Source organism: Sus scrofa, chromosome 2, assembly GCF_054392235.1.
Source record: "Sus scrofa isolate SSC_HxYL_T2T_F1_AM1 chromosome 2, Sscrofa_HxYL_maternal_Yorkshire_Landrace_v2.0, whole genome shotgun sequence".
NCBI classification, from domain to species: Eukaryota; Metazoa; Chordata; class Mammalia; order Artiodactyla; family Suidae; genus Sus; species Sus scrofa.
The window spans coordinates 45,045,329-45,067,653 of NC_139384.1; the positions used below are offsets into that span (position 1 = coordinate 45,045,329).

General features: G+C 40.0%; 1 protein-coding gene across 4 annotated transcripts in view; it reads left to right on the forward strand.

Annotated features, from left to right (window-relative positions):
• PIK3C2A (phosphatidylinositol-4-phosphate 3-kinase catalytic subunit type 2 alpha) overlaps nucleotides 1–22,325 on the forward strand; it is a 195,430-nt gene that overhangs the window by 71,602 nt on the left and 101,503 nt on the right. For 3 of the 4 annotated variants that reach the window (XR_014837239.1, XM_085011828.1, XM_085011829.1), the window contains exon 1: nucleotides 3,150–3,286. The exons of the other annotated variant lie outside the window; for it this stretch is intronic. The gene's annotated coding sequence lies outside the window, so the exon portion shown is untranslated. Of the gene's footprint in view, nucleotides 1–3,149; nucleotides 3,287–22,325 lie in introns of those variants that run through there. 4 annotated transcript variants of the gene reach the window in all.

Here is a 22,325-nt window from a genome sequence, read left to right on the forward strand (position 1 = left end):
TGGCCACGTATGTGGCATGTGAAAGTTCCCAAACCCACGCCACAGCAGTAACCCAGGCTGCTGCCTTGACAATGCCAGATCTTTAAGCTACTGTGCCACAAGAGAAACACTGAGACCACAATTTGTAAGTTGTGCAGGACCCAGCAGAGTCCTACTGGGGTGAGGATATAGCTTTGGGAAAGGAAAAAAGGAATAGGTTTACTCATTAGTGGTCTTTTGTAGCCACTTTATTGCTGTTAGTATTTCCTTGGCCTATTGGGGGCAGTGTGAAGTTAAAAAAGCATTGGAGTGCCCGTCGTGGCGCAGTGGTTAACGAATCCGACTAGGAACCATGAGGTTGTGGGTTTGATCCCTGGCCTTGCTCAGTGGGTTAAGGATCCAGCAGTTGCTGTGAGCTGCGATGTATGTCCAAGACATGGCTCAGATCCCATGTTGCTGTTGCTGCCGGCAGCTCCAATTAGACCCCTAGCCTGGGAACTCCATATGCTGTGGGAGCAGCTTTAGATGAGGCAAAAAGACCAAAAAAAAAAAAAAAGAGCGTGAGCCCTGCAGGTAAACCCAGCTTTGGAATTCAGGTATCCTATTACTAAATAGCTGTGTGACTCTGGGCAAATTGTTTATGTTCTCTGTTCCTCAAATTCCTCAGCTATAAAATGAGGATGTCATAATAGTATTTTATAAGGTTATCGGAGGGATTCTTGTAAATTCCTCTCCAAGACTTGTAAAGCACTCAGAACACCAGTTGGCCTTAGTAAAGACTCAATAAATGTTAGCCACTTTTTACCGGTAGTAAATCAGGTTGTATAGTTCTCATTTGATACTGGAAGAAATTTGGGAATATTTGTGGGGCTGTGAAGTTCTCTGTGGGAGGTTAGGATTGGAACACTTAAAAATATAATGCCTCCTCCTCAATTCTTTTCTCTACGTTTCACTCTTAATGTCGAAGCCAGTGGGAGAAGGGAGAGGAGAAATGGCTGCCAGCTAATCTGTTTGGTTCCAAATGACAACAGTACCAGTTCATACTTTCTTCTAGAACTTTGTGTTTCTGTTGCTCACATAAGCATCTTCATATGCCCATTGCCAGAGAGATGAGATAAGCTAGGCGAGGGCTACAGTTCAGATTCTCCACACCTGGCAGTTTATGAATGCTGCTTTTTTTGGAATCTGGCAAACCACCATGCTCACCTTCCTCTTCTTATGAGAATCCTTCTGATCCATCAAAGCCTAAGAAGTATTGGCCATTCAAGAGCCATAATAAAATAGTAATGAAATAATAAAGTCTGAGCTGCAACAAGGAACTCACTCAAGCAAGGGCCCTCTGCTGCTAAGACCCTGAGAAAATATTTCTCCTAAGAAAAATGTAAGAAAGATACAAAAAAGTCAGAGATAATCTTCCCACAAGACACAGTGTTCCCTCAAGTCCCCTTCCTTTTTTTCTGAAGGCACACTCAGTTCTGAAGCTGAAGTTAGGAAACCAGCCTGAGACAATTGGTTTTCCCCTCCCCATTTAATCTTGTGAAGGAGCTGCCAATTCTAGAAATTCCTCCTTTGATCAGAAGATAAAGCAGAACAATGCTGTAGCACTAAGCGGATTCCTAAGAGACATTCTTCTAGGGTGTGTAAAGCTTGCCTGGAAGTGTGTATACATGGGGGGGCGGCAGGGAGGAGGAGAGTTGGTGGAAAACTAGCAGTAGGAAGGGTGAGTGGACAAGAGGTGGTAGCCACAGCCACAGGGAATAATCATACAGTTGCTTCTAGACAACGTAGGGTAGCAACTCCAGCCAGTGTTATTTCCTGGGAAATGTAGGCATGTTTATTACAGTGATTAGAGGGCTTCATCCACTTTACAACCTCCCTCGAAAAAGAAAGAAAGAGGAGTTCCCGTCGTGGCGCAGTGGTTAACGAATCCGACTAGGAACCATGAGGTTGCGAGTTGGGTCCCTGCCCTTGCTCAGTGGGTTAACGATCCGGCGTTGCCTTGAGCTGTGGTGTAGGTTGCAGACGCGGCTCGGATCCCGCGTTGCTGTGGCTCTGGCGTAGGCCGGTGGCTACAGCTCCGATTCAACCCCTAGCCTGGGAACCTCCATATGCCGCGGGAGCGGCCCAAGAAATAGCAACAACAACAACAAAAGACAAAAAGACAAAAAAAAAAAAAAAAAAAAAAAAAAAAAGAAAGAAAGAAATCAGATTTACTTCTCCACTCTTTCTTGAAGCTAAGTTTCTACTTCTTACAGCTTTCTCACAATTTTTTTTTTTTTCAAACTGAGAATTGCAGCCCAAACTAGTCTATCACATTAGATTGTGAACCTCTGAAAGGAGCTGTTCTGTTTAAGGGACGCCTGTACCTGTTGTCAAATACTATGGATTAGGGTCAGAACTGAGTTTGAATTGTGCCCCCGGCTTCACCATCTGTAAATGGTGATAATTTTCCTATCTGCTTAACATGGTCATGCAATTTTTTAATCTAACATTTGAGGGCTAAATGCTTTAAAAGAATAATCTCATTCAGTTCTCATGAGGAAGGTATTTACATAGAGATTGTATGTGAAGCTGTCTTGCAGTGTAGAAAAGCGCTGTCTTGCCTTGAGTTATTATTGGACCATCTTCCTCACCTGGCTGTTGGGAGGATTAAATGAGACGCTGATGTGGAAGCACTTTACACAATCCACGTGATAGGCGGGCTACTAATTACACAACTCCCAGCACCTGATCCTCTGTGAGGTAAACGCTGGTTGGAGTGAACGATTTTATATCTTGCCTGTTCCTTTCAGTCTTCCAATCACAAAGTTATCTCCGTGCGGCCTGGGGCAAAAACCACGAATCTGGAAGCTGCGGCTTGGATAGGGAGAGTGCGGAGTCCCAAGAGAGGGCACGGGAACAATAGAATCGTTCGGTGGTTGGCGGGGCTTCTGACGCCAGGCTGGAGAGGTGGCCGGCTCGGGTCTTCGAGACCCTGTCCCTTGGTCTGGGGCTGCACAGGGAGACGTCCACAGCCTGTCAAGCATTTTTCTGGGGGAGCCCCCCTTCTACCCCATCTGGAACCTCAGGCTTCGCTCCCAAGCCCCGCCCACTACCTCAGGTAGGTCGTCAACACCAGCCAATGCTTGAGAAGTTTGAGCGCGGAAGGCGGTGCTTCCCCGGCCGGAAGTGACGTCTGTGCTTGGCTGGCCGCGGAGTCTGCCGAAGCTCTCCGCAGCGGCTGAGGCGGCTGAGTGGAAAATGGCCCGGACCGTGGCGGCTGTGGCGGCTTGGGTTGTGGTGGAGGCAGAGGCTCAGGCAGCGTGAGGTGAGGAGCGGAAGATGCGGCGGGAGCCGGAACCGGGGACCCTACTCTGCAAAGGCAGCGAGAAGCCCCTGGGATCCTGGGATGAGAGGGTGTTTTGCCGCGGCCCCCAGTCTCCCTGGTGCCCGCTTCTGACCCTCCATCCCGGACTCTTAGAGCTGCCCAAGACCGACTTACCTCCCTCTTGGGCTTTGCTTCCATCCAGGCGGTTGCCAGGTGCCCGCGCATCCACCAGGACCCTCTTGTCGGGGAGTTGGGGGGGTGCGCCCGGGAGTTAGTTTTGTCTCAAAGGGGGAGGGGAAGCCACCCCCTTGTTCTCTCGGGACCAGGCTTGGAGTCGCGGTGGCCGGTCCTATTCTCTTGTCGAATTGTTAGATTCTGGCGAGTGTGTGTGTTGCACTTCTCAGCTGTAATCCCCGCCCCCCGCGTCTTTTCACCTCCTTATTCCTATCTCCGGTTTTAGGGGCCAACGATCCTGTTTCTTCTCTGTCCCCATTACCCCCGCCCTCTCTCCACTCCCCGGTTGCCTTTTTGCCGCGAATCCGCTTGCTTCGCGAAGAGAGTTTTATTTCAGTGTGTATTTAGCGCATCATCATTCTGGGAGGGCGGTCAGATTAAAAATATTTGTTTAACTCTTCCAGAGTGACGGAGGAACAAATAATTGAAGAAAAAAGCACACACTTATTTTCCTCACTAAATAGTTTGGCTTTAAAACTGAAATTTTCCAGCTGTGGAATTTTTTCCGGGGGGAGCAGGGATTGAGGAGGGAAATGAGGAAGGAGAAAAGTGAGGAATAATCTGGAGATAAAGAAGGTAGAAGAGAGAGCCTGTGGTATTTCTTTCCCTATATTAGACTGATAGAAGTACGGGTTGTAATTTTATTTTTATTTTCAACAGTGGATGTTGAATTGAGGGTAAGGAAGGAGGCCTTCTTTGCACAAGATTACTTTATTAAAGAGGTACCCTAAAATCTTTCCAGGTGAATGTCAGGCAGAAAAGTTCTGTTGGGAAAATTGTATAATATTTTGGACCAACAAAGCCACAGATTAGAAAAGATGCAAAAAAAAAAAAAAAAAAAGAAAAAAAAAAAAAGAAAGCTATTCCTAGAAGAGTGGTGAAGAGGTAGTATACAAAGAGAGAAGGCTATAGGGAGGTCCAGGAACACTGATTCCAGGAGAGACTTTGTACCTTTGCCTCCTTGGCTTGTGGTTAAGTTTCCACATAAGACATCTCTGGGCAGCTTTGCCAGGATTGGGGTTGATGCTCTTAGTAGCAAATTAGACCAAAGTGCCTTAGTTGAGTTCAATGCAGTTGAAGATAACTGCTTGTTTAATATTACAAAAGTCTTTGAGTACTGAAAAGCATTATGCTGTTAATTTAACTCAGACCTAGTTCAAGAGTGATAGTACAGAGGTACAAAGCACATATAGAGCTGTTTCAAGTAATTTTGCCTAAATTAATAGATTCTAAAACAATTTTTTCTTATGAAAACTGTTGTGGTTTGTGTTTTGTATGCATGTTGCTTGCAGTTTTTCTTGGCAAGCAATATATTTGTTTTAATCCATAGGTTTCACAACTTTCTGTTTCATGGAATGTGAAAGTTGGCGTGCTTGTATTTAGGAATTTTAGAAACTATAGCTTTATGTAATTAGTTATATGTCAAGCATATCATTCTTTGTTTCTCCCTTCTGGCATAAATGCCAGAGAAAATTTTCAGTTAATTGAAGTTTACTGCATCAGTCTCCATGTCCAGGAGTCTTTCTTTAATCTAGCCCAAAGTTTTTGCACTTAGTAAGCAAATTCAGAACTTATACCTAACCAAGAGTGTTGAATTTCCCAAGAGTTCAGAGTTCTTATCAGAGCATCAGAGCAAAGCACTTTTTTTTTTTTTTGCTTTGTAGCTTGTGTTTCTTTGATAACATAAATCATCCATTTTGTTATATTTGCCATATTCCAAAAATAATTTAAGGCTGGTAAATGATAAAGGTGAATGTTTTAGTGCAGTTCATTCACATAGTAAGTACATGGTTTGATTTGTTGTACCTGAGTCAGGTTAAGAATTGACCTTATGAAAGATTTCATTTTCAGTGGGTCTATAAGGGTGGCTAGTACTGGGGTTCTAGGAAAAGAATGAGCTATTGCTTGTCCTCAAGAAGTTGTCTAGTCCATCTGGGGAGATGAGCACAAATTATAACAGTATAGTTATAAGGGCAATTGGGGGGGTGGGTCTAAAATACTAAGAAGGATGTAGGACGGAGTTCCCGTGTGGTGCAGTGGTTAACGAATCCGACTAGGAACCGTGAGGTTGCGGGTTCGGTCCCTGCCCTTGCTCAGTGTGTTAAGGATCCGGCTTTGCCGTGAGCTGTGGTGTAGGTTGCAGACGCAGCTCGGATCCCGCGTTGCTGTGGCTCTGGCGTAGGCTGGTGGCTGCAGCTCCGATTAGACCCCTAGCCTGGGAACCTCCATATGCCACGGGAGCGGCCCAAACCATGCATGGCACAGTGGAAATAAATCCGACTAGGAACCATAAGGTTTCATGTTCAATCCCTGGCCTCAGAGGGTTAAGGATCCTGCATTTCCGTGAGCTATGGTGTAGGTTGCAGACTTGGCTCAGATTTGGTGTGACTGTGGCTGTGGTGTAGGCCAGTTGCTATAGCTCTGATTCGACCCCTAGCCTGGGAACCTCCAAATGTGCGGGTGCTGCCCTAAAAAGACAAAAAGACCAAATAAATACATACATAAATAAATTAATTAATAAAATAAAAACGATGTGATCACCTGGGCTGGGAGTTAGAGAGGGAATGAGTGCATCTGAAGAGGAAGGAGATACTCAAACGGTATCTCAAAGGATGAATTCCTTTTATTAATGAGGGCAGGATAGAGGTTATCAGCCTCCAGATCCTACTGTGATACTACCAAGCAGTTGGATAATAAGCAAGCTGTTCAATACCTCTAGTATCTTGTGTTTATTTCATTTGAGAGACTATAGCTAAATCAGTGCTGTCCAGTAGAAATGTTAAATGAGAGCTGCATATGTAAGGTATTTTACATTTTCTTGGTCGACCTTTGAAATCTGGTGTACATCTTAACAGTTAAAACACTTAATCAGGACTAGCCACTTCTCAAGCACTCAGTAGCTGTATGTGGTACCATATTGGACAATGCAGATCTAGAGTATGAAAATTCTGCTTTTTCTGTCTTGGATTCCTGCTTAAAAAGGAAAAGCAACTCCTATGAGAAATGTGTTACTAGTAATTTATAATTTCTAGTCGTTTTGGTAGTATTCATACATGATGCTTTTTTGATTGGAATTATGGTCATACTTGAAAATGTTATTTCTGTAGGATATCTTTCAGGTTGTTCATAGGATTTTGGTAGGAACTAGAAGAAACTTTGTTTTCCCTGTGTCTGTGGTGCATTCACATTTAAAAAATATCTTTATTTTGTGCTTTTATGTATACTTTGTTTTTCTCTTTTACTTTGCAGTCTGAGTAAATAATATGTGATGCATTCAAAACACAAAAGGAAGGCATTCTCTGGTGGCTAGCAGGTTAAGGCTCCTGTGTTTTCATCAGCAGCTGTGGTCACTGCTGTGGCGCAGGTTCGATCCCTGGCCTGGGAACTTCCTCATGCTGCAGGTGTGGCAAAAAAAGAAAAAAAAAAAAAGAGAGAGAACCTGAAATAAATGTTGCAACTGGCATTCATTAAAGCACACACACACAGGCACAACAATAGGAGAGTGCACATGGACATTTTAGGCAATTAAAAAAGAGATTTGTGCAATTTTAAACTACTTTTTGGATTTCTTAAAAATGTTAATTTAACTTTTGGGTACAAAAGTGAGCAGGGTTTTAAAACACCTTTGATTTTTAATAGATTTGAAGGCAGTTATTGGTTTAGTGGTAAGTATTTTTTAATCTTGAGAATGAATTAAGATACTGTAAAATTAACATCCCTGCTGTTAAACACATGGCTTTCTGTTGGCCTTATGGTACAAAAGTTACATTTTGATGAATAAATGTTGTGCAATGCTGATTCTTAATTTGTTGTGCATTGAGTTTGGTTTAGGAAAATGCCAGAGGTGGAAGGCATGGATTGGGGGTTTGGAATTGGCATATATACACTGTTGTATAATGAATGACTGGCCAGCGGGGTCCTGATGTAGATATAGCGTTAAGAACTCTACCCAATATTATGTGATAACCTATATGGGAAAAGAAGCTGGAAAAACAAATGGATATGTGTGTATAGGTATAACTGAATCACTTTGCTGTACAGAAGAAATTATCACAACATTGTAAATCAACTATAATTCAATAAAATTTTTAAAAAGGCTTATTTTAGTCATGATAACAATGACTAACAGTGATAAAGATAATAATATCCTTACTTTTGCTTTGATTGATTATTATGGAGTAACTAATGCTTTCTCCCCTCAGACCTTATTCTCTGTAAAATAAATAGGGCAGGTGGTATTTTTCTCGTTTTCTTGAAGAGGAAAATGAGGCCCAGTGACCTGTTTAGCATAATACATTAGAGGTATTGCTTGAACTTACAGTATCTTAACAATGCTAAGCCTAGAATTCTTTTCATTGCATCTCTTCTGTTTGAGTGTTTAGATATATAGCACTTGCCAGATTTTGGAGTGTGTTTTAATGGGTACTTCCTGCCTCTAAGGAGTTTATATTCTAACTAGGAGAGACCAATTGCTATACATAATGGAAAGTACTTCCACTATTAAAAAATTATTAATGGGAAAGAAAAAATGTAAGGGATAGTATAATTACATTTAAAATAGATGAGAGTTAATTAGGCAAGTTTTTTTTGTTGTTGTTGTTGTTTTGCTTTGGTTTTTTTTTTTGCTTTTTTAGGGCTGCACCTTCAGCATACGGAGGTTCCCAGGCTAGGGGTCGAATTGGACCTATAGCAGCCGTCCTATGCTACAGCCACAGCAGTGCCAGATCAGAGCTGTGTCTGCGACCTACACCACAGCTCACAGCAACACCGGATCCTTAACCCACTGAATGAGGCCAGGGATCAAACCCACAACCTCATGGTTCCTAGTCAGATTCGTTTTCATTGTGCCATGATGGGAACTCCCAAGATTTTTAATTTTTTGAGTAAAGACTCTATCTTAAACTGTTAATGTAAGAAGGTGATGACGTACCAAGAACAGTTATTTCAGTGTATAGGGGAAAACTTAGAAAAGAGAAAATAAAGTATAGCTTTAAGGAAGGATTTGCAAGGCTTATTTAAAAAGATAAAGATAAGACAGAGGTGAAGTAGGAGATGACGATAAATAGACATGCAATAAAAATTTAGAGGCCAGAACTTTTATATTATTTGTTTGATTCAGAAAATCTTAGCACATGCTATGAACCTGTAGCCTGAGTAGTGTGGAAAACATGGTCAAGAGTACTGAAAGAAAGGTCGTTTACTATGAATGAGCAGTAGAATAATGTGAGTACCTGTTGTGAAATGAGTAGGGATTTGATAAGAATTTTACTGTGAGGAGAGAAAACTGGCAGTGTTCATAAAGGAAAATTGGTTTTAAAAAAGCAGTGTGGGCAATACATCCTAATTGAAACAGGCCATTTTGAAAAACAATATTTTCCTATAAAAACTGAAATTGACAGTTTATCTTCAGAAAAATACCATACCAATAGAGGAGTTCCTGTTTTGGCTCAGCAACTTAAGAACCTGACATAGTATCTCTGAGAATGTGGGTTAAGGATCAGGCATTGCTGCAAGCTTCAGCATAGGTTGCAGATGCAACTTGAATCTGGTGTTGCTGTCACTGTGGCATAGGCCTGCAGCTGCAGCTCTTGTTCGATCCCTAGAACTTCCATTTGCCACAGGTGCTGCCTTAAAAGAAAAGAAAGAAAAGAAAATACCAATAGGAGCAGGAACAAATTAAATATTGTTAAAATTCTACTGTAGAATGAGAGGAAAAAGGAAAGACAATCTTCTAGATAAAAGGATGAGGAAAATGAGAGGAGACAATAGAAGGAAATCAAAGATAAGAGGTGGGAAAAGAACATGGACGTTGATGGGAGAGATACATGCACTTAAATACCTGTCTAATTAGGGAACAGGAAGACACTTTTTCAGATGTTTTATTTGCAGTTTGGGAAATATGCAAAGCATGTATCTCCCCCACCCCCATCCCAGCCAGGTAAATTTTAAAGGAGACCTAATAACCTATAAACAAAACCATATTACTGTGAGTATAACCAAATTAAGTTAGTTTACATGTGTTCATAATGTAATTTATAACTGTTCTGACTCTTCTTTTTAGTTTAGTGTGTAAATGATTTTTAGACTACAGTGCTGAGTCTGGAAAAGTGCTCTTTGGCTCCAGGGCATATAGCCTGGTTTCATCTGACCAGATCTCATGATGACATTTATCAGACTGGAATTCTGCCTGTGTTAAAATGCATGACACAGGGAAGTTTCCATGTGGCACAGTGGGTTAAGGATTCAGCATTGCTGCAGCTATGGCACAGGTCACCAGTGCAGCACGGGTTCAATCCCTGGCCCAGGAACTTCGACATGCAGCTGGTGCGGCCGTAAATACATACATAAATAAAATACATGACATGGCACTGTCATTGTTCATGTTTTTTATTTTTGAGATTTATTGATATATAACTTATTTATAGTAAAATGTATCTGTTTTAGGTGTACAGCTTTATAAATTATGAGAAATACTGACAATGTGTAACTGCCACTACCACAATTTAAATGTGGAATAATTCCATCACTCCAGAAATTGTCCTTCTGCCCCTTTAATCAATCCCTTCCACTTACCCAACAGTCTCTGGCAACAACTGATTTATCCTTTTCATTCCTATAGTTTTCCCTTCCCAGAATGTCGTATAAATTGGCATCTTATGGTACCTATAGCTTTCTGAGTCTAGTTTCTTTCACTTACCTTCATGTTTTGGGATTCAGTAAACCCTTAAAAAAAAAAAAAAAACGAATATTTTTTGGTCCTTTTAGGGCTGCACCTGTGTGGCATTATGGAGGTTCCCAGGCTAGGGGTCGAATCAGAACTACAGCTGCCGGTCTACACGACAGCCACAGCAACTCGGGATCCAAGCCATGTCTGTGACCTACATCATAGCTCACGGCAGCGCTGGATCCTTAACCCACTGAGTGGGGCCAGGGATCGAACTCGAAACCTCATAGTTCCTAGTCGGATTTGTTTCCCCTGCTCCATAACGGGAACTCCAAAAAAACTAATTTTTAGAACAGTTTTAGACTACAGAGAATTAAGATAGTACAGAGAATTCCCATATCTCTGGAGCTGGTTTCCCCTATTTTTTAATGTATGTAAACTGTATTTGCTCATTGTCAAAAACACAAGATTCTAGAATTAGGTTTTTTTGTATGGAAATTGTGTGGGGGTTTCTGTCAAGATGATGACTTTCTAATGACTTTTATTGTAAATTATATATAACAAAATTTGTCATTTTAACCATTTATAAATGTACAATTCATTGACATATTTTACAGTGTTGTACAACCATCGCCACTATTTTTTAAATTTTTCATCACTCTAAACAGAAACTCTACCCATTAAGCAGTAACCACTCATTCCCCTTCTTCCCAGCTCCTGTTAATTGCTAATCTACTTTCTGTCTCTCTGAATTTATTTATTCTAGGTATTTCATACAAATGGAATCATGCAGTATTCATCCACCTGTGGCAGTTTTTTTTTTTAACCTTGCATGTGTCTATACATAGTGTAGCATGTATCAGAACTTCAGTCCTTTTTATGCTGAATAATATTCCACTGTATATAATATAATGCATTTTGTATATTCATTTTTTGTTGGACACTTAGATTTTTGCCACCTTTTGTATCTAAGTCATTGTTTTAATTCTTCTGGGTATATAGGAGCAGAATTGCCAGGTCATATGTAATTTTTAAAGGAACACCAAAGTGTTTTCCAAAGTGGCTGCACCAATACCATGGGACCCAGAACTTCTACACCTGGGCATGTATCTGAAATAAAAGCGCTAATTCAGAAAGATATGCACTCCAGTGTTCATAAGAGCATTATCTTTAGTTACCAAGGCATGGAAGCAGCCTAAATGTTCATCACCTGATGAATGGATAAAGAAGTGGGGTGTGTGTGTGTGTGTGTGTACAATGGAATACTACTCAGACATAAAAAGAAGGAAATTCTGCCGTTTGCATCAACATACATGGACTTGGAGGGTATTATGCTAAGTGATATAAAGTCAGAGAAAGACAGATATTATGGTATCACTTAAAAATGGAGTCTAAAAAATACAACAAACTAGTGAGTATAAGAAAAAAAGCAGACTCACAGATGTAGAGAACAAATTAGTGGTTACTAGTGGGTAGAGGGAAGGGGAGAAGAGCAATTTGGGGGTAGGGGATTAAGAGGTTACAAAGTGTTATGTATAAAATAAGCTTCAAGGATATATTGCATAATGCAAGAAATATAGCCAATATTCTCTAACAACTGTAAATGGAGTATAACCTTTAAAAATTCAGAATCACTATATTGTATACGTGTAACTTATGTAATATTGTACACAACTATACTTAAGTTAATAAACAGTTTTAAGGGATTCCCTGGTAACTTAGCAGGTTAAGGATCCTGCATTGTCACTGCTATGGTTCAGGTCACTGCTGTGTGTGGGTTCAGTTCCTGGCGCTGGAACTTCCATATTCTATGGGTATCCAAAAAAATTGTTTTTAAATATGGCTGCACCATTTTCCATTTCTCTTGGCAAAGTGTGTGGGTTCCAATTTCTCCATACCCTTGTCAATGGCTATTTTCCTTCTTTAAACTTAAAGCCATTTGGAGTTTCCATTGTGGCTCAGTTGTAACAAACCCAACTAGTATCCATGAGGTTGTAGGTTTGAACCCTGGCTTCACTCATTGGGTTAAGGGTCTGGCGTTGCCGTGAGCTGCAGTGTAGGTTGAAGATGCGGCTTGGATTGTGCATTGATTGCTGTGGCTGTGGTGTAGGTCGGCAGCTGCAGCTCTCATTTGACCCATAGCCTGGGAACATCCATATGTCATAGGTGCAGCCCTAAAAAAAAAAAAAAAGAAAAGAAAAGAAAAGAAAAAGAAACAAAAATTTATAGCCATTCTGGTAGGTGTGAAGTGGTATCTCATTGTGGTTTTGATTTGCATTTTCCCGATAAGTAGTGATGTTGAACATCTTTTCATGTGCTTATTGGCAATAAACTGCCTTTTTTAAATGGTAGGAATATACTAATGGTTGTTCCAATAATTGAACAGATGTAATAGATTTATTTTATGATATCTATTATATACCAGCATTGTATGCATATTGCTTTAATCCTGAGAGCATTATGAGATACCTGTTTTACAGATGAGAAAACTAATACGAAGGGAGATTAAGTAGTTAATTTAGGATTACACAGTTAATAAGAAGGGAGGTCTGCTGTTTGAGCTAAGGTCTTGCTGCTACTTCGTTTTCTCTTCTTTCTTATCATTGTTGTTCTATAAAACTAGTGATTTCATGCAATCCATGTCACAGGAAAATAAGATTTTGTTAGCCATAGAAATCGATGGAGTTTGGGAGAAAATTCCACAAGTATTCATGTCAGTTTTTCATTCTTATTATTCCCTATTTGGAGGTTCTCAGTTGCAACCTAGTTTTATTTTTCCTACCTTGAGCAGTGTTGGAAGTGAAGGCATATACCATAACAGCACAAAAACTTACTGTTATTTGTCATGTTGGAATTAGGGTAATGTCAGAGTATGTTTAATGATTCATGTTAAATGAATGAACAATAAAGTAGTCCAAAGTTCAGTAATTATCTCCACAAAGCAGTACTACTGTTGGGATTCTGGGTTAGATTGAAAACTGCTTTGTCAGTAAAATGTCTTTGAACAGGAGCCTCTTGCTGTGACAGTATCTCCCCTTTGTCCCCCTCCCAAACACATACAGCGAACACATATTCAAATACAGAAAAGTTATTCTGGATGAATGCTCTGATTGTGAGTCTCTTATGTGTAGAATGCTGCTCCTAAGGGCTAAAGGTAGTATAATCATGGCTAGTGCTTTTTAGACTATTGTGTAACCATTGCTTTTTGTCAAAATGAGAGAGTTAAGCCCTTTATTAATTGCTCACAGTTCTTGGGCAGCCCATAATTGTAAGTGTGGTATAGAGGTTAAAGACTGCAAGAGCCAGGCTAGGCTCATATAAATTTGTGAAGAACCTTGGGAAGGCTCTTCCCTTAGCTTTTCCCACGACTTCACTCTTCTCTTATGTCCAGGTTATGGCTCCAATTTCATCTTTTCCCTCACTGCACTATTAAAGATAATATCCCCCCCATCCCCAACTAAGTCATGCTCTGTCATATTACTCTTTTTTCCCCCATTTACTGTCTAAATTTGTAATTTTTAAAATCATTTTATCGAAGTATAGTTATTTGTCTTGTGTTTAAACATATTTTTATATGCTTTATTAAATCAAACCACTTAACAGTGCCATTACTGTTATCCTAATTCAAGTTATTACTGATTCTTTTCTATACCATTTCAGTAATTTGTTAATTAGTCTCCTGGTTTCCATTTTTCTTTTTCTTATATCTGTTTTCCGCAGAGCAAATAGAGACCTTTGCACAGTGTAAATCAGATTACATGAATGTCTCTGCATAAAACATACCTTTGGCTTCCTCTTACACCTAAAAATTGAATATACTAGTGTTTTCCCCTTCTTGAAGGTATATTAAGTTTAATTATAAAAGTTCATATTAAAACGGAATAAATGCTAAATACATCTTTAAAAAAAGATTTACTCTGTCTACAAAAATTAATAACTTAAAGTTTATAATTTTATTGTTTTCACCTAATTTTATGTTTATGCCATCATAAATATATTGAAAATTGTTCTCTTTGAAAAAAAAATAAAAGTTCATATTGATAGAGATTTTATTTTTTTTTTTGAGAGAAGATTTTTGATTTTGGATAATTGAGCTTGATTACTTATTCTTTCTTTTTTTTTTTTTTTTGTCTTTTTGCTATTTCTTTGGGCCGTTCCTGCGGCATATGGAGGTTCCCAGGCTAGGGGTCCAATCAGAGCTGCAGCCACTTGCCTACGCCAGAGCCACAGCAATGCGAGATCCGAGCCACGTCTGCAACCTACACCACAGCTCAAGGCAACGCCGGATCGTTAACCCACTGAGCAGGAGCAGGGACCGAACCTGCAACCTCATGGTTCCTAGTCGGATTCGTTAACCACTGCGCCACGACGGGAACTCCTTGATTACTTAATTTAAAAATTTTTACTGGAGTATAATTGACTTAAAATAGTTTCAGGTGGAGTTCCTGTTGTGGCTCAGTGGTTAAGGAATCCGACTAGGAACCAGGAGGTTGCAGGTTCGATCCCTGGCCTTGCTCGGTGGGTTAAGGATCTGGCGTTGCCGTGAGCTGTGGCGTAGGTTGCAGATGCGGCTCAGATCCCGTGTTGCAGTGGCTACAGCTCCGATTTGACCCCTAGTCTGGGAACCTCCATATGCTGTGAGAGCAGCCCAAGAAATGACAAAAAGACAAAAAAATAAGTAAAAATAGTTTCAGGTGTACAGTAAAGTGAATCAGTTATATATAAACATATACATTCTTTTTCAGCTTCTTTTTCTATAAAGGTTATTACAGAATACTGAGTAGGAGTTCCTGTCATGGCACAGCAGAAACAAATCTGATTAGGAACCAGGAGGTTGCGGGTTCGACTCCTGGCCTCACTCGGGGTTTAGGATCCGATGTTGCCGTGAGCTGTGGTATAGGTCACAGGCGCAGCTGGGATCCTGCATTGCTGTGGCTGTGGTATGGGCCGGTGGCTACAGCTCCGATTAGACCCCTAGCATGGGAACCTCCATATGCCGTGGGTGTGGCCCTAAAAAGCAAAAAAATAATAAAGAATATTGAGTAGATTTCCCTGTGCTTTACAATAGATCCTTGTTATCTGTTTTAGCTATAGCGGTGTGCATATGTTAATCTCATCCCCCTAATTTATCCTCTTCACAATTTCCCCTTTGGTAACCATAAGTTTGATTTTGAAATCTGTGAGTTTGTTTCTGTTTTATAAGTAAGTTCTCTTGTATTATTTTTATTAGGTTCCATATATAATTGATATCATATGATATTTCTCTTTGTCTGACTTACTTCACTTAATCTCTAGGTCCATCCATGTTGGTGCAAATGGCATTATTTCATTCTTATGGCTGAGTAACATTCCACAGTATATATTTACCACGTCTTCTTTATCTGTTCGTCTGTTGATGGACATTTAGGTTGCTTCTTGGCTATTGTAAATAGTGCCGCAGTGAACACTGGGGTGCATGTATCTTTCGAATTATGGTTTTCTTAGGATATGTGACCAGGAGTGGGATTGCTGGGTCGTATGGTAGTTCTACATTTAGTTGTGGGTTTTTTTTTTTTTTTTTTTTTTTTTTTACCATTTAAAAATTTTATTGAGTGTAGTTGATTTGCAAGTTGTGATAATTTCTGCTATACAACAGTGATTCAGTTACACATATGCACACATCCATTCTTTTTCAGATTCTTTTCCCATATAGATTATCACAGAATATTTATTGGGTAGAGTTCCCTGTGCTGTACAGCAGATCCCCATTGGCCAGTCATTCAGTATACAGTGTGAATGTGCCAATGTCAAATCCCCAGTTCACCGCTCCCCCACCCCACCTGTCTCCTTTGGTAACCATAGGTTTGTTTACAAAGTCTGTGAGTCTGTTTCTGTTCTGCAGTAAGTTCATTTGTATCTTTTTTTTAGATTACATATATAAGTGATAATCGTGTTTGTTTTTCACTGTCTAAATTCACTTAGTATCCCTAGGTCCCATCCATGTTGCTGTAAATGGCATTATTTTATTCCTTTTTATGGCTGAGTAATATGGCTGAGTAATATTCCATTATATATGTGTGTGTGTGAGTGTGTGTGTATACACACCACATTTTCTTTATACAGCTTATATATGGGTCTTGTTTTTGTATCCATTCAGCCAGTCTATGTCTTGTTTTTTTTTCCTTTTTTTTTTTTTTTTTTTTTTTTTTTTTTTGTCTTTTTGCTATTTCTTGGGCCGCTCTGGCGGCATATGAAGGTTCCCAGGCTAGGGGTCCAATCGGAGGTGTAGCCACCGGCCTACGCCAGAGCCACAGCAACGTGGGATCCGAGCGCGTCTGCAACCTACACCACACCTCACGGCAACGCCGGATCATTAACCCACTGAGCAAGGGCAGGGACCGAACCTGCAACCTCATGGTTCCTAGTCGGATTTGTTAACCTAGTCTATGTCTTTTGGTTGGAGCATTTAGTCCATTTACATTTAAGGTAATTGTTGATATGTATGTTCTTATTGCCCTTTCGTTAATTGTTATGGATTTTTTTTCTATTTTAATTTAATTTAATTAATTTATTTATTTTGTCTTTTTGCCATTTCTTTGGCCACTTCCGTGGCATACAGAGGTTCCCAGGCTAGAGGTCCAATTGGAGCTGCAGCCGCTGGCTATGCCAGAGCCACAGCAACACAGGATCCGAGCCGCATCTGCAACCTACACCACAGCTCACAGCAACTCCAGATCCCTAACCCACTGAGCAAGGTCAGGGATTGAACCCGCAACCTCTTGGTTCCTAGTCGGATTTGTTAACCACTGAGCCATGACGGGAACTCCATTATGGATTTGTTTTTGTCCGATTTTCTCTGGCCCTTTATCTCTTGGCCTTTTTTCTTCTCTTTTGTTCTCTTTTGTGGTTTGATGACTATCTTTAGTGTTGTGTTTGAATTTTGGTTTGTGGTAACCGTGAGGTTTTGGTTTTTGGCAACCATGAGGTTTTGATATAGGAGTCTATATATATACACAAGATTGCTTCAAGTTGCTGGTCTCTTAATTGCAAATGCATTTCCAGGATTCTGCATTTGTACCCTCCTCTTCTCATAGTTGCTGCTTTTGGTGGCATATTTGTGTATGGATGACTTTCTACCTTTACTAATGTTTGCCTTTACTGGTGAGCCTCTAGTTGTGGCCTTTTCTTTCTGCCTAGAGAAGTTCCTTTAGAATTTGTTGTAAAGCTGGTTTGGTGGCACTGAATTCTCTTAGCCTTTGTCTGTAAAGGTTTTGATTTCTCCTTCAAATCTGAAAGAAAGCCTTGCTGGATAGAGTATTCTTGGTTGCAGGTTTTTTCCTTTCATCACTTTAAGTATATCATGCCACTCCCTTCTGGCCTGCAGAGTTTCTGCTGAAAAATCAGCTGATAACCTTATCGGGGTTCCCTTGTATGTTATTTGTTGCTTTTCCCTAGCTGCTTTCAATATTTGTTCTTTGACTTTAATGTTGGTTAGTTTGATTAATATATGTCTTGGTGTGTTCCTCTTTGGGTTTATTCTATATGGTATTTGTTGTGCTTCCTGGATTTGGGTGAGTGATTCCTTTCCCAGGTTAGGGAAGTTTTCAAAGCCCTTTATCTCTCTTTTCTCTTTCTGGCACCCCTATAATGTGAATGTTTGTGTATTTAAAGTTGTCCCAGAGTTCTTTTAGACTGTCCTCAATTCTTTTCATTCTTTTTTCTTTATTCTGTTCCACATCAGTGATTTCCACCAGTCTGTTTTCCATCTTGCTTTTTTGTTCTTCTGCCTCCTGTATTATGCTATTGTTTCCTTTTAGTGAATTTTTAATTTCGGCTATTGTGTTGATCATCTCTGCTTGTTGAATCTTTAAATCTTCTATTCCTTTGTTAAACGTTTCTTGTAATTCACCTATCTTTGCCTGTATTTTTTTCCCTCAAATCTTGGATCATCCTTACTAGCATTACTCTAAAGTCTTTTTCAGACAGGTTTCCTATCTCCACTTCACTTAGCTGTTCTTCTGGGGTTTTTGTCTTGCTTCTTCATCTGACTCATGTTTCTCTGACTTTTCATTTTGTAGAGCTTTTTGTGTGATCTGCTTTCTGTAGTGTAGAGGGTTGTAGCCTCTCTTTCTTTTGGTGTCTGCCTCTTTGTGGGTGAAGTTGATTGATACAGGGGCTTGTTATAGGCTTCCTGATGGGAGGGACTGGTGCCTGCCCACTGGTAGGTGGAGCTGATTCTTACCCCTCTCGTGGGTGGGGCTTTGTCTGTGGGTATGATTGGGGCAGCCTATTTGCTGATGTGTGGAGCTGTGTTCCCACCCTGTTTGTCGTTTGGCCTTCTCAGCCCTGATGGGTAGGGTCAAATTTTTCCAAAATGGCAGCCTCATGGGAGGTCACACTGATGATTATTCCCGGGACCTCCACCTCCAATGTCCTGCCCCCACAGTGAGCCATGGCCACCCCCGCTCTCCCAGGAGACCCTCCAAGACCTCTCGGTGGGCTTGATCCAGATTCTTATAGAGTACCTGCTTTGCCCTGTGATCCAGTGCACATGAAACCCTGTGTGCCCTCCTAGAGTGAACTCTCTGTCTCCCTGAGTCCTGTGGAGCTCCTGCACTTAAGCCTCACTGGCCTTCAATGCCAATTGCTCTGGGGGCTCCTCCTCCCAATGCCAGACCCCTAGGCATGGGAACCTTACATGGAGCTCCAAACTCTCACTCCTGTGTGAGAGCCTCTGCAATGTAGTTATTTTCCAGTCTGTGGGTCACTCACCGGACAGTTATGTGATTGCTTATATCATGAAATTACCCCTCTTACCATCTTGATGTGACTTCTTTGTCTTTGGAGATAGGATATCTTTTTTGGTAGCTTCCAGTCTATTTTGTTAATGGTTGTTCAACAGTTAGTTGTAATTTTGGTATTTTTGTGAGAGGAGGTGATCTTGAGTCCTACTTTGGAATACTGTCCCTGTTAATTATGTTCAATTTCTCGTGTTCCCTTGTAGTCCTGTCCACACGTTATAAAATTGGGATGGTCTTTCGCAGGATGCCATTGTTGGCTCTGAATTAGTGATGAATAAATTGTTCTTCCTCTCCTGTTTGTTTCTTGTCCTCTGTGCTGAGTCTAGTCTCACTGGCTCATGGGCACCCCTATATTTAGGTGTTATTTGTTTGTTTGTTTGTTTTTGTTTTTGTCTTTTTCTAGGGCCGCACCCTCAGCATGTCGAGGTTCCCAGGCTAGGGGTCTAATCGGAGCTGTAGCTGCCAGCCTACGCCAGAGCCACAGCAATGCCAGATCCAAGCCATGTGTGAAACCTACACCACAGCTCATGGCAACACCAGATCCTTAACCCACTGAGCAAGGCCAGGGATTGAACCCACAACCTCATGGTTCCTAGTTGGATTGTTTCCATTGTGCCACGACAGGAACTCCACCTCATTTTAATTTTGATTTGCATTTCTCTAATAATGATGTCGAACATCTTTTCTTTCTTTTTTTCTTTCTTTTTTTTTTTTTTGGCTGTCTTTGGAGAAATGTCTATTTATTTATTTTATTTTATTTATTTTTATTACTCAAATGAATTTATCACATCTGTAGTTGTATAATGATCATAACAATCCAATTTCACAGAATTTCCATCCTGAGAAATGTCTATTTAGATCTTCTGCCCATTTTTTGATTGGCTCGTTTGGTTTTTTGATATAAAGCTGCCTGAGATGTATATTTTGGAGATTAATCTCTTGTTGGTTGCAAAGATTTTCTCCTATTCTCTGGGTTGTCTTTTCATTTTATTTATGGTTTCCTTCACTGTGCAAAGGGTTTTAAGTTTAATTAGGTCCGACTTGTTTATTTTGGTTTTTAATTTTCATTACGCTAGGAGGGGGATCAAAAAAGATATTACCACGGTTTTATATCACAGAGTGTTTGCCTGTGTTTTCCTCTGAGAGTTTTATAGTTATCTTGCCTTATGCTTAGGTCTTAATCCATTTTGAGTTTATTTTTGTGTATAGTATTAGAGAATGTTATAATTTCATTCTTTTACATGTAGTTGTCCAGTTTTCGCAGCACCACTTACTGAAGAGACTGTCTTTTCTCTATTGTATATTCTTGCCTCCTTTGTTGTAGATTAGTTGATCATAGGTGCGTGGATTTATCTCTGGGCTTTCTATACTGTTCCACTGATCTGTATTTCTAGTTTTGTTACAGTACCATACTGTTTTGATGACTGTAGCTTTGTGGTATAGTTTTTCCAGTTCTGTTTTTCTTTTTCAAGATTGTTTTGGCTATTTGGTGTCTTTTGTGTTTCCATAGAGATTTAAAAATTTTTTGTTTTAGTTCTGTGAAAAATGTCATTGGTGTTTTGAAAGTGATTGCCTTGAATCCGTAGATTGTGTTGAGTAGTATTGTCATTTTGACAGTATTGATTCTTCCAATCCAAGAGCGTGATGTAAGAGTTTCTCTTGTGGTTCAATGGAAACAAATCTGACTAGCATTCATGAGGATGCAGGTTCAATCTCTAGCCTTGCTCAGTGGGTTCAGGATCCAGCATCACTGTGAGCTGTGCTGTAGGTTGCAGACACTGCTTGGATCCCACGTTGCTGTGGCCATGGTGTAGGCTGGCAGTTGTAGCTCCAATTTGACCCTTAGCCTGGGAACCTCCATATGCTGCAGATGCAGCCCTAAAAAAAAAAAAAAGAGAGAGAGAGAGAGAGACAAGCGCGTGATTTATCTTTCCATCTGTGTTATTTTCTGTTTCTTTCATCAGTGTCTTAGAGTTTTCAGAGTTCAAGTCTTTTGCCTCTTCACCTATTTTATTCCTAGGTATTATATTCTTTTTAATGTGATGGCAAATAGGATTGTTTCCTTATTTTTTCTTTCTGATCTTTGGTTGTTAGTGTGTAGGCATGCAAGAGATTTCTGTTTGTTAATTTTGTATCCTGCAACTTTACCAAATCTAATAGCATCTTTAGGATTCTGTGTATAGCATGTCATTTGCAGTAACAGTGCTACTTCTTTTCCAATTTGGATTCCTTTTATTTCTTTTTCTTCTCTGATTGCTGTAGCTAGGCCTTCCAAAACTGTTGAATAAAAGTGGTGAGAGTGGACATCCCCACCCCACCCCCCCTTTTTTTTTTGCCATGTGGAAGTTCCTAGGCCAGCACTTGAACTCATGTCACAGCAGTAACCAGAACCACAGCAGCGACAACACCAATCCTTAACCTTTTGAGCCACCAGGGAACTCTGAGAAGGGACATCCTTGTCTTATTCCTGATCTTAGCAGAAATTCTTTCAGCTTTTCACCATTGAGAATGATATTAGCTGTGGGTTTGTCGTATATAACCTTTATTATGTTGAGGTAAATTTCCTTTATGCCCACTTTCTGGAGGGTTTTTATCATAAATGTGTGTTGAATTTGTCAAGAGGTTTTTCTGCATCTACTGAGATAACATATAGGTCTTATTCTTCAGTTTGTTAATGTGGTAGATTACATAGATTGATTGCAAATATTGAAGAACCCTTGTATCCCTGGGATAAATCCCACTTGATCGTGGTGTATGATTCTTTTAATGTATTGTTGGATTTGGTTTGCTAGTATTTTGTTGAGCATATTTGCATCTGTGTTCATCAGTGTTAGTGACCTGTAATTTTCTTTTTTTTGTGATATCTTTTGTCTGGTTTTGTTATCAGGGTGATGGTGGCCTCATTGAATGAGCTAAGGAGTATTCCTTTTTCTGAATTTTTTTGGGAAGAGTTTGAGAAGGATAGGGTTAACTCTTCTGTAAAGATTTGATTGAATTCACCTGTGAAGCCATCTGGTTCTGGAAGTTTTTAAATCACAGTTTCACTTTCAGTACTTGTGATCAGTCTGTTCATATTTTCTATTTCTTCTTGGTTCAGTCTTGGAAGGGTTGTACCTTTGTAAAAATTTGTCCATGTCTTCTAGGTGTCCCTTTTGTTGACTTATAGTGCTTATGCTATATTGACACATAATTCTTTGTATTTCTGTGGTGTCCATTGTAATGTCTCCTTTTTCTTTTCTAATTTTATTAATTTGAGCCCTCTCTTTCTTTCTTGATGAGTAAACTAAATGATGATAAGCTAAAGGTTTATCAGTTTTATCTTTTCAAAGAACCAGCTTTTAGTTTCATTGATCTTTTCTAT